The 16134-nt window shown below is 40.6% G+C and overlaps 1 protein-coding gene across 1 annotated transcript in view; it reads right to left on the bottom strand.

Annotated features, from left to right (window-relative positions):
• LOC140729737 (spondin-1-like) overlaps positions 1–16134 on the bottom strand; it is a 328115-nt gene that overhangs the window by 255599 nt on the left and 56382 nt on the right. The gene's annotated exons all lie outside the window — the stretch shown is intronic.

The following is a 16134-nucleotide window of genomic DNA, read 5'->3' as shown; positions in this document are numbered from 1 at the left end:
CTGGAGTCAGGGCTTTATGCTTTGGCACTTGGCAGGGTCACCCAGAGTAGAGTATTTGATTTCTCTAACCCTGAGAAAAAGACTGAATGCATTCATACTACCTATACACCTCAATAAGATTATCTCTCTGTCTCCGGCACTCCAGATAATTAGCATGTTGCTATTACAGCTTGTGGTGTCAGAGTTCGGAGTTCAATCTGACGTCCTCCATAAGAAGTTTGTACGTTCTTCACATCAGAGCATGGGTTTCCTCCAGGTGCTCCGGTTTCCTCCCACTATCCAAAGACATACAGGTTAGTATGTTAATTGGTCATTGTAAGTTGTCCTGTGAGTAGGGTAGGGTTAAATAGGTGGGGTGCTGGGTGGTGTGGCTCGTTGGGCCGGAAGGATCTGTTCCGCACTGTATCTCCAAATAAATCATAAATAAATAAAGTTTGCTTCCCTTACTTCCCATCAGAAAGAACCCAAGGGATAGACTCTGTGAATTAAATAAAGTTTGTTTACAGTATTTAATTTTTTTTATTTATTTAGAGATACATTACGGTAATGGGCCTTTACGGCCCATGGGTCCACACTGCCCAATTAACCTACTAACCCAAGTCAACACACAAAAAATTCTGGAGGAATTCAGGAGGCCAGGCAGCATCTATGAAAAAGAGTAAACAGCTGATGTTTAAGGCTGAGACCCATCTTTAGGACTGGATGAAGCCTTCCCTTCCTTTTTAGTCTTGAAGAAGGGCCTCAGCCTGAAATATTGGAAGTTTACTCTTTTCCATAGATGCTGCCTGGCCTTCTGAGTCCCTCCAGCATTTTGTGTGTGTTGCTCTGGATCTCTGGCATCTGCAGATTTTCTCTTGTTTGGAACTTACTAACCCACATGTGTTTGGAATGTGGGGAAAAACTGGAGCACCCAGAGGAAACCTAGGTGAATTACGAGGAGAACGTACAAATTCCTCACAGGCAGCAAATGAGATAATGTATTTTAAATACATTATTTTAATAATGTATTAAAATGGGCATGCCCAGATCTGGCAGAACAAAACTCCCAGATTGGGAGAGTGCTGGTAGATGGGAAATGACTGGGTCTTTGTTTCAGAAAGAAGCAAACCACCTATTGGGAGATGGTGGTGTATAAAATGAACTCTCCCAAGATTGTTAAAACAGATCTCCTAGCTATTCAAGGTGAAGACTGATTCTTCGCTCTTCAGAGGTCATCACTCTTTGATAAATACATTTGTGACCTTTGTACAAGTATTATAAACTTGAAATCTGAGACCTTATAGAGGTTTTTAAAATCATGGGGTCTTGGATGGTCAGGGCAAAGTCAAAGTCAATGTGTACAAAATGCTGGAGGAATTCAGCAGGTCAGACAGCATCTACAGAAAAGAATAAACAGCAGACATTTTAGGCTGAGACTCTTCTTCAGGACTGGAAGGGAAGGGGGAAGACACCAGAATGAAAAGGTAGGGGGAGGGAAGGAGGATAGCTAGAAGGTGATTGGTGAAGCCAGGTGGATAGAAAAGGTAAAGGGCTGGAGAGGAAGGACTAATAGGAGAGAAAAGTGGACCATAGGATAAAAGGAAGGAGGAGAAGACCCTGGGAAGTCAAAATCGAGTTTATTAGTATAGATATTGTGAACAAACAGATACTCTTTCCCAGGAAGGAAATGTCTAATATGAGCGGGCAAAGGGTGTGATGTCAGAGGTAAGTTTTTTACACGAAGAGTGTGGAATGCACTGTCAAGGTTGGTGACAGAGGCAGATACATCAGGAACATTTAAGAGACTCTTGAATAGGCACATGCACGACAGAAAAATGCAAGGTTGTGTAGGAGGGAAGGGTTAGATTTTTCTCAGAACAGGTTAAAAGGTTAGTACAACATCACAAACTAAAGGGCCTATACTGTGCTGTAGTGTTCTAAAAGAAAATATATGTCCAGGTGCAATGAAAACCTTACTTGCCAAAACATCACAGGGGTCATAAAAGCACATTCATAAGAAAAACATAAATTAAACAATATTTTACAAGAAAAAAAGCACAATTAGAATAAAGAACAACAAAATCCATTTTAGTGCAAAATGAGAAGGGAAAAATTTTAAAGGGATTGGAGGGAAAAAATTTTCACACTAAGGTGTGTAGATATTACAAGATCATAAGACACAGGAGTAGAACATACATACATATATATATATACACATACATACACACATTTTGTATATGGAATGAGCTTCCAGAAGAAGTGGTAAAAGCAAGTACAATTACAACATTTAAAAGACATGGATAGGGAAGATTTGGAGGGATTGGGGCCAAGTATTGTCAAGTACAGGGACAGTTATTACCCTTCAATCATCAGGCTCTTGAACCAGAGGAGTTAACTTCATTCAACTTCACTTACCCCAACCCTGAACTGTTCCCACAACCAATGGACTCCTTTCAATGTCTCTTCATCTCATGTTTTCGATATTTATTGCTTATTTATTTGTTATTATTATTTCTTGCTTTTTGTATTTGCACAGTTTGTTTGTCTTCTGCACTCTGATTGAATGCTGTTGGTGTGGTCTTTCATTGATTGTGTTATGGTTATTTATCTATAGAATTATTAAGTATGCCTGCAAGAAAATGAATCTCAGGGTTGTATGTGGTAACATATATGTGCTTTGATAATAAATTGGCTTTCAACTTTGACAAAGGTGTTTAAACATTAGCTTTACTTGCCACATGCACATTAAAACAAGCAGTACTATGAAATACTCCAAATGCTGAGGGAACTCACTGAACTCCTCTCTTTTTGTATTTGTACAGTTTGCTATCTTCTGCACATTGGTTGTTTATTGTGTGTGTTTTTTCATTGATACTATTGTGGTTCTTTGTATTCACTGTAAATCCCACAAGAAAATGAATCTCATGGCGATACATATGTACTTTGATAATAAATTTACTTTGACTTTGAAGTGGGACTAGCTCAGTTAGGCAAATTGATCAGAACGGATGAGTTGGGCCGAAGGGCCTGTTTCTACCTTCGGCTTTCCATGGAATAGTAACTACAGCCTTGCCACTCAGACCCACTTCGCGAAGGCATATTAAAATAAATTATTGGCAGCAAGTACTACAAGAAAAGTTTGTGTTGTGTATTTAATATTTGAGTAATATTTGAATAATATTGAGGTGTGGGATCAATCTCACTTCTGCCAATAGTGCCGAGACCACCAGGACGCCAGCATGGAGGATATTCAGCTGAACTTTATTGACAACACTGCTGGTATAATATGTGAACTCCTCCCATGTGGGGGCGGCTAAACGAGTGGTATAAGATTAACCCATTAACTACCACAGCAGTAAATATGTTGTTGATTAAGCATTCTTTATTGTTTAAGTAATTTATTATGCCATATGTAAAAATAAGTGAATTGAATGTGTCATGACCCTACCATGTGACGTGTGCGCAACTCACTTAGAGTAAGCTAAAGTAGACTTACATTTTAGACTCCTGCTTTTTCTTCAAATTAATTTAATGTTTTGGAGTTACAAAAGAGAACTGTTTGCTTATTTCATTAATGTTTCAAATGATGTGGAACTGGATGAAATAGCCTCCCTGCCCTTCTGATGCAAGGAGTTGCTGGAAACTAAGTCATAGGACAAGTAAAGTTTAATGAAGCAATTAGAATTCATACCAAGTAGTTCATTAACTACTTAACATGAATTCAGATTATATTTATTTCATTTCTGGAAAGCAATCGTATAAGTAAGATTTAAATGACAAGTTGCCCCAAAGCAAAATGCTTTAAAAAAAACATTAATAAAAATTTTAGCCTTCTGGTCCTGGACTCTCCCACTATAAGAAACATCCTCTTCACATCCACTCTGTCCAGACCTTTCAACATTCATTAGGTTTCAATGAGTTCCCTCCCCACCCCCCCCCCACCCATTCTTCCAAATTCCAACAAGTACAGGCTCACAGCCATCAAACATTAACCCTTTCATTCCCAGGATCATTCTCGCAAACCTCCTTTGGACTCTCTCCAGTGCCAGCACATTCTTCCTTAGATAAGGGGCCAAAAACTGCTCACAATACTCCAAGTGTGGTCAGGCCAATGCTTTATAAAGTTTTTTACATCCTTGACTTTTGTATTCTAGTTCTCTCAAAATTCTGTCAGAGTCACCTTTCGTACAAACACTCCAGTGCCTAGCATCAATTTATGAACTTATCTATGTATATAAGCCACCTTACACATTTATATCTATTGTGTGTTTCTTATAACAGTGGACTTTATCTTATTGTATTTTTTGTGCTACTTCAGATCCATAGTAACAATTATTTTGTTCTCCTTCACACTTGTGTACTGGAAATGACATTAAACAATCTTGAAATAAATGAAGAAACAGTCAGTGCTGATCATTACTTCACTCAACCACTGGTGAACCTTTTAGCCTTAGAATCTCTCTGGGTGGGTTTGAGAAGGCAGGGCTTTGACAGCAACACACAGAAAATGCTGGAGGAGCTCGGCAGGCCAGGCAGCATCTATGGAAAAGAGTGCAGTCGACACTTCGGGCTGAGACCCTTCATCAGCACTCGACATTGAGAGACTCGTTCTGATTCCAAGGTCCGTTTTACTTGTAACACAAACATTGAATATCAAAACATACAGTGAAATGCATTGTTTGTGTCAATGACCAACAGAGTCGAAGGATGTGCTGAGGAACAGCTAGCAAATGTTGTCACGCTTCCAGCACCAACATAGCAGTCCCACAACTTTCTAACTTTAACCCGTACACCTGTGGACTGTGGAGGGAACAAAGCATCCATGTGGCAAAGGGGAAAACATAAAGACTCGTTACAGACAGCGGCGGGAATAACTGATCGCTGGCGTTGCACTAACCATTATGCTACAGCGCTGCCCCTATGGGGAATTAATTACTTTAAAATTTGAACATGTGGGGCCCTCTTTTTAGTGCTATTTCATTGACAATGGACTTTGCTGAAAATGAAATTCAACACAACAATATCAGTCTCACTCTGAATAATTCTTTACAAACAAGAGAAAATCTGAAAATGCTGGAAATCAAAGTAACACATACAAAATGATGAAGGAACCCAGCAGATCTATAGAAGAGTAAATAATCAACGTTTCGACCTGTAATCCTTCATCAGGACTGAATATTTATTTATCTATCTACCTATCTATCTGTTTATTTAGAGATACAGTAAGGAGCAGGCCCTTCTAGCCCAATGAGCCACACCACCCAGCACCCCACTGATTTAACACTAGCCTAATCACAGGACAACTTACAATGACCAATTAATCTACTAACTGGTACATCTCCGGACTGTGGAGGGAAAGCGGAGCATGAAAAGGAAACCTGTGTGCTCACGGGAAAGATGTACAAACTTCTCACAGAGGGCACTGGAATTGAACTCCACACTCCAACACTCCAAGTTGTGGTAGTATTGCGTGAAAATGCATTTCTGAAGAATGCCCAGCAGCAGATCTACTGTATGGATCTACTGTACAGGCTGTATCATGACTAGTATGGAAACAACAGTGCCTTTGAATGGAAAATCTTACAAAAGGTCGTGGATTCAGCCCAGTAACATCATGGGTAAAGCTTTACCGACCACTGAGCACATCTACATGAGACGCTGATAGAAAAGCAGCATCCGTCATCAGAGATCCTCACCCTCCAGACCATACTCTTTTCTCAATTCTGCCATTAGGTAGAAGGTACAAGAGCCTCAGGACTCGCAGCACCAGGTTCAAGAACAGCTACTACCCCTCATCCATTAAGCTCTTAAACAAAGGGGGATAACCACACTCACTTGTCCATCCACTGAGATGTTCCCACAACCAATTATTTCATTTCAAGGAGTCTTTATCTTGTTATTTCATGTTCTCATTATTTATTGTTGTTTATTTATATTTACACAGTTTGTTGTCTTCTGCACTCTGGTTGATCATTCATTGATCCTGTGATAGTTACTATTTTACAGATTTGTTGAGTATGCCCACAGGGACAAGAATCTCAGGGTGTATGTGGTGACATATATGTTCTCTGATGGGGATGGGTCAGTCTTGGGCTGAACGTCCTGCTCACTCAAGGAAGGTGAAGTGTCTTCCATAGCCCCTCCTTTCCTAATGGAGTGATCACCACAGGACCATTGTTTGGCTTGCCATGTAGGAGGCCACTTGAATATGGCCACAGCTTATGTGGCAATCTGCTCCACCACAGACTGCCGTGGAGGCCACGTCTGTGTGTATATTTAAGGTGGAAGTTGATTATTTCCTGATTGGTCAGGTATCAAAGGATATGGCAAGAAGGCAGGTGTATGGGGTTGAGTGGGATCTGGGATCAACCATGATGGAATAGTGGAGTAGACTCGATGGGCTGAATGGCCTAATTCTGCTCCTATGTGTTATGGTCTCATGGCCTCGCTTACACTACTGTGCCCACAGCAACGTCTTCATGTGGCATTCTTGTTCTTACTGAGTTTGCTATATCAAGCTGTGACCAATTATCCAGCGGCATAACTGGGCAGGCAGGCTGGGCTCATCAGCCTTGACTAGCAGTCAGCCTAGGAGGACAACTCCGATTCCAAACACGGGTAGATGGGACTCGCTGACCTTACCGGGCAGTCTGTCGAGGAGAAGGATACCTACAGCATTGAGGTCGTCGCAGTTATTGCAGCTCACTGTGCCATTGTGGAACGCTCACCACCTCTCGTCCCCCGGCCTAATGAGGGGAATCAGTCCACGCACACCGATCCTCACTATAATCCTACTCAGTGCAAGCAGGAAGAAAAATCATACAGCAATGGAGATATTCCGTCCTGATTTTCGCAAACGAAGAACCAGCCATTATATGTACTCTGATAATAAAGTTCACTTTGATCTAACTGTGACACCACTGTGACTCACTATTTTCCATCACATTGTGAGTTACACCTGAATAAGCCACGTAGTTAGCAAACGTATCAGATTCTCTGGGTGCTGCACCTTATTCAACAGCTGCTTCTTAAAAAAATCATTCCAATTAATCCCTCCAACCCACTCCCCTCAATTCTCACTCAGACCTCTTCAAAATAGTCTCAAGTATTTACCTAATTCTTTTCAGCAGTTATAGAGTAAATCAGCTCCAACTGCCTATAGATCTGTCAGACTATTTCATTTCTTTAGACAAAGAGCTGTTGACTTAAATCGAAAATCCGCCCAGATTTGAAAGTTCTCGAAACGTTAACTTTGTTTGCCTCTCCCAGACACTGCCTGACCCACTCAATGGTTTCAACATTCCTGCATTTATCCCAGTACATCCGTAATGAGGTTTGCATAGAAGTATTTGTTCAGTAACTGAAAAAAAAATTATTCTGAAAGTTCTGATCTTCCAGGCGTTGCAAATGAATACTGCTGGCTGTTTGTGGCCATTGCTTCATCTGTCGTACGTCTACAATGTCGATAAAAATTTCAGCTGCTCAAGCTCAAGATTAATCTGTTATGGGAATGTAGTGCAAACATGTCAAGCAAACATGGCAATAGTTTTGGTTTTCTCAGCTTTTCTTCTTCAGAGGTTGACAACCCAACTGGTTGACATGACAACGATTGACAAAATCAGAATCAGAATTAGGTCTAAGACCAGAGGACACAGCATCAGAATAGAAGGACATCTATTTCGAACAAAGAGGAGGAGGAATTTCTTTAGCCACAGAGTGGTGAATCCATGGAATTTATTGCTACAGGCAGCTGTGGAGGGCAAGTTATTGGGTATGTTTAAGGGAGAGGTTGTTAAGTTCTTGATTAGTTAGGCCATGAAAGAATACGATGATAAGGCAGGAGACTGGGGCTGTGGGGAAAATGGATCAATCGGAATGAAATGGCGGAGCAGACTTGATAGGCCAAATAGCCTAATTCTGCTCCTATATCGTGTGGTCTTATGGTCTTAATATTACTTACGAATGTCATGAAATTTGTTGTTTTGCAGCAGCAGTACAGTGCAATACATAAAATATACTAAAAATTATAATAGGAAATACAGTATATATAACAGTTTAAATAAATTGTGCAAAAAAAAAGTAAAATGGTGAGGTAGTGTTTATGGGTTCATTGTCCAATCAGAAATCTGATAGTGTAGGGGAAGAAGCTGTTTCTAAAACATTGAATGTGTGTCTTCAGGCTCCTTTACCTCCTCCCTGATGGTAGCAATGAGAAGAGGGCAAGTTCCGGGTGATGGGAGTCCTTAATGACAGAAGCCACTTTTTTGAGGCATCACCTTTTGAAGACGTTCCCAATGGTGGGGGAATCAAAGTTAGGTGTTATTGATAGTGAAGAAGTTTACTATAGATGACAGGGTCAACTTTATTAGTTAGAGAACTGGTCTGAGGAGTGACAAGTGGATTTCAATAGAGGAAAGTGAGAGGTAAAGCATTTTGGAAATTCAAACCAGATTAGGATTTATACTAATCTGGTTTGAATTTACCTCCACCAGAGAATTAACTTTTTTAATTTATTTAGAGTTGCAGCACGGTAGCAGTCCCTTCTGGCTGAATGTGACCATGCTGTGCAATTACTCCCAGTAGCCATTTAATCTACTAACCCGTATATCTTTGGAATGTGGGAGGAAACCTACGTGGTCAAGAGGATAATGTGCAAACTCCTGATAGAGAGCAGTGGGAATTAAACTCGGGTTGCCAGGGCTGTAATAGCGCCACGTTAACCACCATGCTACTGTCTCACCCAAGTAATGGAAGAGTGGGACCTAGCTGTACAAGTGGTTGAAAGAATGCCATAGGTAGACAGGGTGGGGAAAAAGGGCATTTAACTTGCTGTTCTCCATGAGTCAGTGCACAAAGTATAGGAGCTGGGACATTATGTTGCAGTTATACATGTCATTGGTGAGGGTGTACAATGCACAGTTCTGGTCACCCAGTTATAAGAAAGATGTCGTTAGAATAGAAAGAGTGCGTAAAAGATTGCTAAGGATGCCGTCAGGACCAGATATCCTGAGTTAGAGGGAGAGGGTGGCCAAGCGAGATAGTTATTCCTCGGAAGGTAGGAGAATGAGAAGCAACCTTATAGAAATATTTAAAATTATGAGGAGCAGAGATAAGGGGGACAATTCGTCATTTCCCCAGGGTAGGAAAGACCAAAACTGGAAGACATATGTTTGTGGTGAGATAGGAATGACGTAAAAGGAAGTTTAGGAGAGGGGGTAGTGTGTGTATGTAATGTGCTGCCAGAGGAAGTGGTTGAGGTAGTTAAAATAGTATCATTTAAGCTTGGGTATCTGGAGCTCGTCCCCCTGGGAAGACAGTCCATCTAAGAGAAGGAAAACTCTGATTTTAAACCTCTGCTGCCTTGCGGCCATACCCACTCATGGGAAAGGCTTCAGGAGTAAACCCTGAGACAAATCTGGAGCTGGAGTCCCTAAGGCAGTCCAACGTTGTCTTCAACCTCATTCTGGCAACTCCTGCGACGACACTGGTGCCAAGCTGTATCGGCCCTTGCCCTTCCCTTGGACAACATCAGTGATGTGGAGAGGGGAGACTCGTTGCATGGGCAACAGCTGGTCTTCCATACAACCGTGGCCAGGCCTGTGCCCTGGAAACCATTCCAGGCGCAGATCCATGGTCCCGTGAGACTAACGGATGCCATCTATTTAAGAAGCACTTGGGCAGGTACATGGAGAGGTGAGGCTTGGAGGGATAAGGGTCAAATGCGGATAACTGGGCCTAACTGGGTGGGCACTGCGTTTGGCCTGGACCTGTTGGGCCAAAGGGCCTTTATTGATCAATGATGCTAGAACAAAGGGATTGAACAACAACACAAGAAAATGCAACCTCCCTAATTGTGTTTTCTAATTGTAGTCAATTCATTAACAACCTGAGCTCCATACCTCATTAAGACGTTGAAGAAAGTGAGGTTTATTGAACTTACCAGACATAAGTGGAATTGAATTATCATATGCCCACTGTCACCCAGCCTTCCCACCGGTGACGAACAGTGAGGGATGGCTAACAGAGGCGTGATTTCTATGAAAAGTGAAGCAGAAGTGAAATTCCATCTTTGCAGTCAGATGTGCAACTAGAAGACAATAAGAGCTTTAAGACATAGGAGCAGAATTAGGCTCTCGGTCCATCAGGTTTGCTCTGACATTCCATCATGGCTGACTTATTATCCCTCTCAACCCCATTCTCCCGACTTTGCCCCATAAACTTTCATGCCTTGACTAATCAAGAAACTATCAGCCTCCGTCTTAAATGCAACCAGTGACTTGGCCTCCACGGTCTCCTGGGGCAATGAATTCCACAGATTTACCAGACTTTGGCTAAAGAAATCCCTGCTCATCTCTATTCTAAATGGACATCCTTCTATTTTGAGGCTGTGCCCTCTGTTCCTAGACTCCGCCAACAAAGAAAACATCCTCATCCCACCTACTCTAACAAGGCCTTTCAACATTCAATAGGTTTCAGTAAGATTCCGCCCCCCCCCCCCCATCTGAATTCCAGGAAGTAAAGCCCCTCATTCCCGCATTCATTCTTGTGAAACTCCTCTAAACCCTCTCCTATGTCAGCACATCAATTCTTAAATAAGGAGCTCAAAACTGTTCACACTACTCAGTGAGGCTTCACCAGCGCCTTATAAAGCCTCAGCATTACATCCTTGTTATTACTCTAGTCCTTTTGAAATGAATGCTAACAGTGCATTTGCCTTCCTCAACTCAACCTGCAAGTTAACCTTTAGGGAATCCACACGAGGACTCCCAGGTCCCTTTTCACCACAGATTTTTCAATTTTCTCCCACTTAGAAAATTGTCAAGCTTTTATTCCTTCTAGCAAAGTGCACGGCTGTACATTTCCATACAGTATTCCATCTGCAAACTCTTTGCCATTCTCCTAATTTGTCTAAGTCCTTCTGTAGCCTCTCTGCTTCCACTACACTACCTACTCCTCCACCTATCTTCATATCGTCTGCAAACTTGGCTACAAAGCCATCAATTTCATCATCCAAATCATTGACATGCAACATAAAAAGAAGCAATCCCAACACAGACCCCTGTGGAACACCACTGGTCACCAGCAGCCAACCAGAAAAGGATCTCTTTATTCCCACTCTGCCTCCTGCCAATCAGCCAATGCTCTATCCAGGCTAGTATCTTTCCTTTAATACCTTGGGTTCTTATCTGTAAATATATCTACAATATAATTACAGAAGAGCAGAAAGGAAACTAAAAGGGTATGAAACAATGTAAAGAATAACTGATTATGTAATTCTATATCAAGCCCGGCAGAAAAGCAGAGATCTTTCATGGTGTTATATTGACGACCAAAAAGCATTTGATTCTGCCCCACACTCATGGTTAAAAGAAATTTTTAATATATATAAACAATACCCAATACTTGTGAAATTCCTATAACATCTGATGAAACATTGACGTACCACAATCAACCGATCTATTAAGAATCAAAAAAGAACTACCATTGTCGAAATAAACCAAGGCATTTTGCAGAGCAACTCTCTGAGCCCACTATGGCTTTGTCTAGCTTTAAACCTGCTCTCTAATTTACTGACTCAGACAAAAATAGGGTATTAAATCAGAACTGAATTATACCTTGACACACCTATACATGGATGGTTTGAAATTATATGCTCATTCATCAGTAAAGGTAAAGCAATTAATTCAAAGAGTGGAGCTGTTTTTGAAAGATATAACATGTCCTTTGGATTAGCTATGTGCAGAACATTTAACATAGAGAAAGATGCAATAGAGCTAATAGAATATAAAACAGAGCAGCAGGATATCGTAATGTATGGATCTATTTCTTCAGCACTACATATTGATCTGTTGTCTGTGCCTGCATTGTTGTCTATGAATGTGCATTGTTCTCTCTCTCTCTGCAATGTGAATACACCAGCTAAAACCATCTCCCGCGTTCGTGTTTTTTATTAATGCTCTATATGTAGTTATGCACAGACACAATAAGTTGGCAATGAGTATGGACCTGAATGTCCAGAGAACATCATGAACTGCACCAACAGTTATGGGATAAAACAGTGAGAGTTAAACAGCACGAAAAAGTCGGCACAAACGCTAACAAAGTCATGAGTACAGTGCATAGTAACAGTGAAAGATGCGCTGAATTTAAAGTGAAAATCACGTGGTGATGGCTTCAGTCAGGGAAGTTGACAAATTTGATAGTGCAAATGAAGGCTGGGAGTTGTATATCAAGAGGGTATTGTAATGTGAATAACATGCAGGAGCAAAAGAAAACCTCTACACTTCTAAGCTTAACGGGTACAAGAACGTACAGTCTCTTACGCAGCAAGCAGGACATTTGATGAAAGTGCTACAATTTTACAAAAGCACTTGAGCCCTAAACCACTGGCAATAGCTGAGAAATGTAGATTTTACAAAAGGAACCTGTCAAACGATGAAAGCATTTCTGAATACATTGCAGAGCTGTGCAAACCTTCCCAGTGCTGTGATTTTAGAGAAGGACTTTCTGATACATTAAGGGACAGACTTATATGTGGCACGTATAGTCAAAGCACTCAAATGAGGCTACTGGCAGAAAGAGACCTAACCTTGGAATAGACACTGGCCATTGCAATATTGTTAGAGACTACAGCAAAGGATGCAGCAGAACTGCAGAAAAGGAGATTAGAATGCAAAATGAAGAAAATGTCCCTGAATGGTGCAAAAGTTGAAAATGATATTGATGTGACAAATCCTTCCACGATGCAAATGACTGTTGGTTCAAAGAAAAAAATTGCAGCAAGTATCACAAACAAAGTCACGTAGAGAGAGTGTGCAAGGCAGACAAAAAGCACAACCAAGTGAAAAGCCTCAAACACAAAACTAAGTACATACATAAAGTTACTGAATGTAAAATAGAATCAAACAACACAGAGTCTGACAAATTTGAACTGTTATGCCTAGGACCACATAATATAATTGAATCAGATCACAAAATCATCTGGATCACAATAGATGTCTGGTGTAAACCTGCAAATGGAGCTGGATATAGGGTCAGCTTTGTCCATAATTCCAGAGGCTGACTGCAACCATTAGAGAAGATATCATTAGAGAAGACTTCAGTGATGCTGAAGACTTACACAGGTGAAAGGTGTCCCCATAGGCAAACAGAAAGTGAAGGTGATGTATTCACCATGGCAAAGAGTACATACTGACTTCGCTGGGCCATTCATGGACTCTGTGTTTCTGATTGCTGTGGATGCTCATTCGAAGTGGCCAGAGGTTATACTAATGAAGTCTCAGCAAAGACTGTCTCTGCTCTGAGGACAAGCTTCACCAGAAATAGTTTACCAGAACAAATTGTGATTGACAACAGACCACAATACACGTCAGAAGAACTCCAACTGTTCATGAAGGAAAATGGCATCGGACATTTCAAGTCAGCTCCTCACCAACCAGCAATGAATAGGTTAGCTGAAAGGTTTATTCAAACCTTCAAGAAGTCCATTAAGGTGATGGACAAGGAGGATATTTCTCTACAGCACAAGGTGGTGTATCAGAACTCTGTTCATGCGATGACAAACACCTGCAATGCTGTCCATGAGCAGGATCTTGCATAGACCTCCTGAAACCAGATCTATGGAGGGAAGTGCAGAATAAACATTTCAGCCATTTGCCAAGTGAAATAGCAAGATGCTTCGAGACTGGACAGGAAATCCTAGCAGGTGATTATCGAGAAGACAAGTGGACACCCAGTAGGATAGCTACAAGAACTGTACCATTGATATATACACTGGATGTTAGAGATTAGACCTGGAGACGTCATGTGGACCAGATTCTGGATGCTCAACTGAAGAACGCACCTGAATTGACTGCATCCAACAAGATGAACGCATTACAGCCACCAGACTTACCTCTCAGTGATGATGTGACTGACAGCACCGTGACACAGGAAACTGAGAACACTGCTTTAGACTAGACACCTACCAAAACTGATGCTGCTCCACCTGCCTAACCTAATGCCACTCCACAGGTGCAGAGGCGCTATCTTGAAAGAAACAGAGCGCCACCCAAAAGACTGAATCTTCAGAACCTTTAGTTAATTATGGACTGTTACTGTGAAAGCATGTTTATTTGGAATACGGGTTTCTGGAAGGGAAATTGAATGTTTTGTACATATACAGTTTTATGGTACGTTAATCTAAAGGGAAGGAAGTGTAATGTATGCACCTATTTCTTTTAGAGCAATGACCCACCCCTCACTTAGCACTACGTATTGATGCGTTGTCTATGCATGCACGATTTTCTCTCTCCTGCTCTCGCGGCAATGTGAAAGTACCAGTTAAAGCCATCTCCCATGTGCGTGCTTTTATTTAATCAATGTGTAGTTGTGCACAGACACAACAGATACAATACAACTGATGGATGAATATGAAACATACAGTACATGTGGCTCAGATATCAACAAACAAAGAAAATCTTGGTGTGATAAAGGGAAAACTTTTGACAGAATTTACTTCAAGGTTTAAGAAAATCTGCCAAACAGGACTCAATAATAAAAATATAACAAAGACAACATATATTTTCACTGTAGCCATGTTAATTATTTCTTTTGGCATAATATATTGGTCCAAAACTGATCTGGAAAATTTACAAAGCAAAATAAGAACTGAAATGACAAATTTTAAAAACACTATGTATACTTGAATACGCTTAGATTAACACTATCTAGGACAGGAGGAGGAAGAGGAATAACAGGCAGAAAAATTTATACAACAGTCAGCTAAAACTTCTAAGGATATATTTTCATCAACGAAACAGGATTCAGCACTCCATGCGAGCATACGCAATCCTGATAAGTTGTACTCACCACTAAACTGAAATGAAAGCACAACCGCGAAAAATGAAGAAATTATCACTACAGAAATGTTAATCAATGGAAGAGCATGGCCCTCCATGGAAGACACCTCCATGATCTGAGCAGACTCGATGTCGACAAAGGAGTGTCAAACGCCTGGCTCAGAGTTGGAGACCTCTTTCCAGAAACAGAGGGGTTCCTTATGGCAATAGAGGACCAGGTGGTTAACAAAAAAATACATAACAAATGACCGACAAATTCAAGGTGATAAATGCAGAAAATGTCGAAGAGAAACCAGAAACACTTTACAGGATCCTGCAGCAGTTTAACTCAATCTGATACTTATACAGGCACAAACAAATGGCAAACATCATTCACCAAAATCTTGCTTATAAGTATAAACTCATAAAAGACACCATACCTTACTATGAATACAAGCCTGATCCAGTTTTAGAGTCAGAATCCCACAAATTAAATGGCAACATTATTACAGGTAAGGCAATCCATAATAACCGCCTGGATATAACAACACAGGATAAACAGGCAAGAACAATTTACTGAACAGATAGAACCATTCCAAACACACAGAACATACAGAAATCAATAAGTGAAAAGCACCAGAAATATGCTGAATTAAAAGAGGATGATGGGAACATGAACATTGTCTAGATAGCAATATCTACAACTGGTGTCATCCCAAAGTCACTTCACAATAGCTTTAAATAACTAACCCTACACAGCACTGCAATATTAATGTAAATCTCCAGAAAGCCACAATACTAAACACCACTAGAATTGTTCAAAAATTCCCAGCAATCGAGAACTGAGAGTGCTTGGATAAGCCCTTTCCTCAGGTTTTACCAGCTTGAGCTGAGAAAAAATGGAAATATTAATAGCCACCTACTTATAGACCACTTTTCATACAATGTTGTTCAAAGTGTTTTTACAATGGGATTAAGAATAAACATGAAAATAAAATAAAAATAAACATTAAATTAAAAATGAAAATAAAAACAAGAAGATGTTAGTTAAATGCAGGATTAAATAAATGGGTTTTGAGCTGGTGTTTAAAATGGTCAGCTGAGTCTGCATCCCTTTTAGTTTTAGGTATTGAATTCCACAGCTTTGGAGCATAGTTCAGAAAAGCCAACCTGCCAATTATCTTTTGAGGGAAATGGTTTAAATTTAATAGACCAGAGGTAAAAAAAAACCTGAGAGCTCAAGCAAGATTACAAAATGAAAATGATTTTGTGATGCACTTCTGTCCCAAACCATTAAGAGCTTTAAAAGCAGGTAAGATGACAGAACTTTAACATC

Source organism: Hemitrygon akajei, chromosome 6, assembly GCF_048418815.1.
Source record: "Hemitrygon akajei chromosome 6, sHemAka1.3, whole genome shotgun sequence".
Classification (NCBI taxonomy): Eukaryota; Metazoa; Chordata; class Chondrichthyes; order Myliobatiformes; family Dasyatidae; genus Hemitrygon; species Hemitrygon akajei.
The sequence above is the reverse complement of the archived record's forward strand: the minus strand, read 5'-3'. Positions and strand labels throughout refer to the sequence as shown.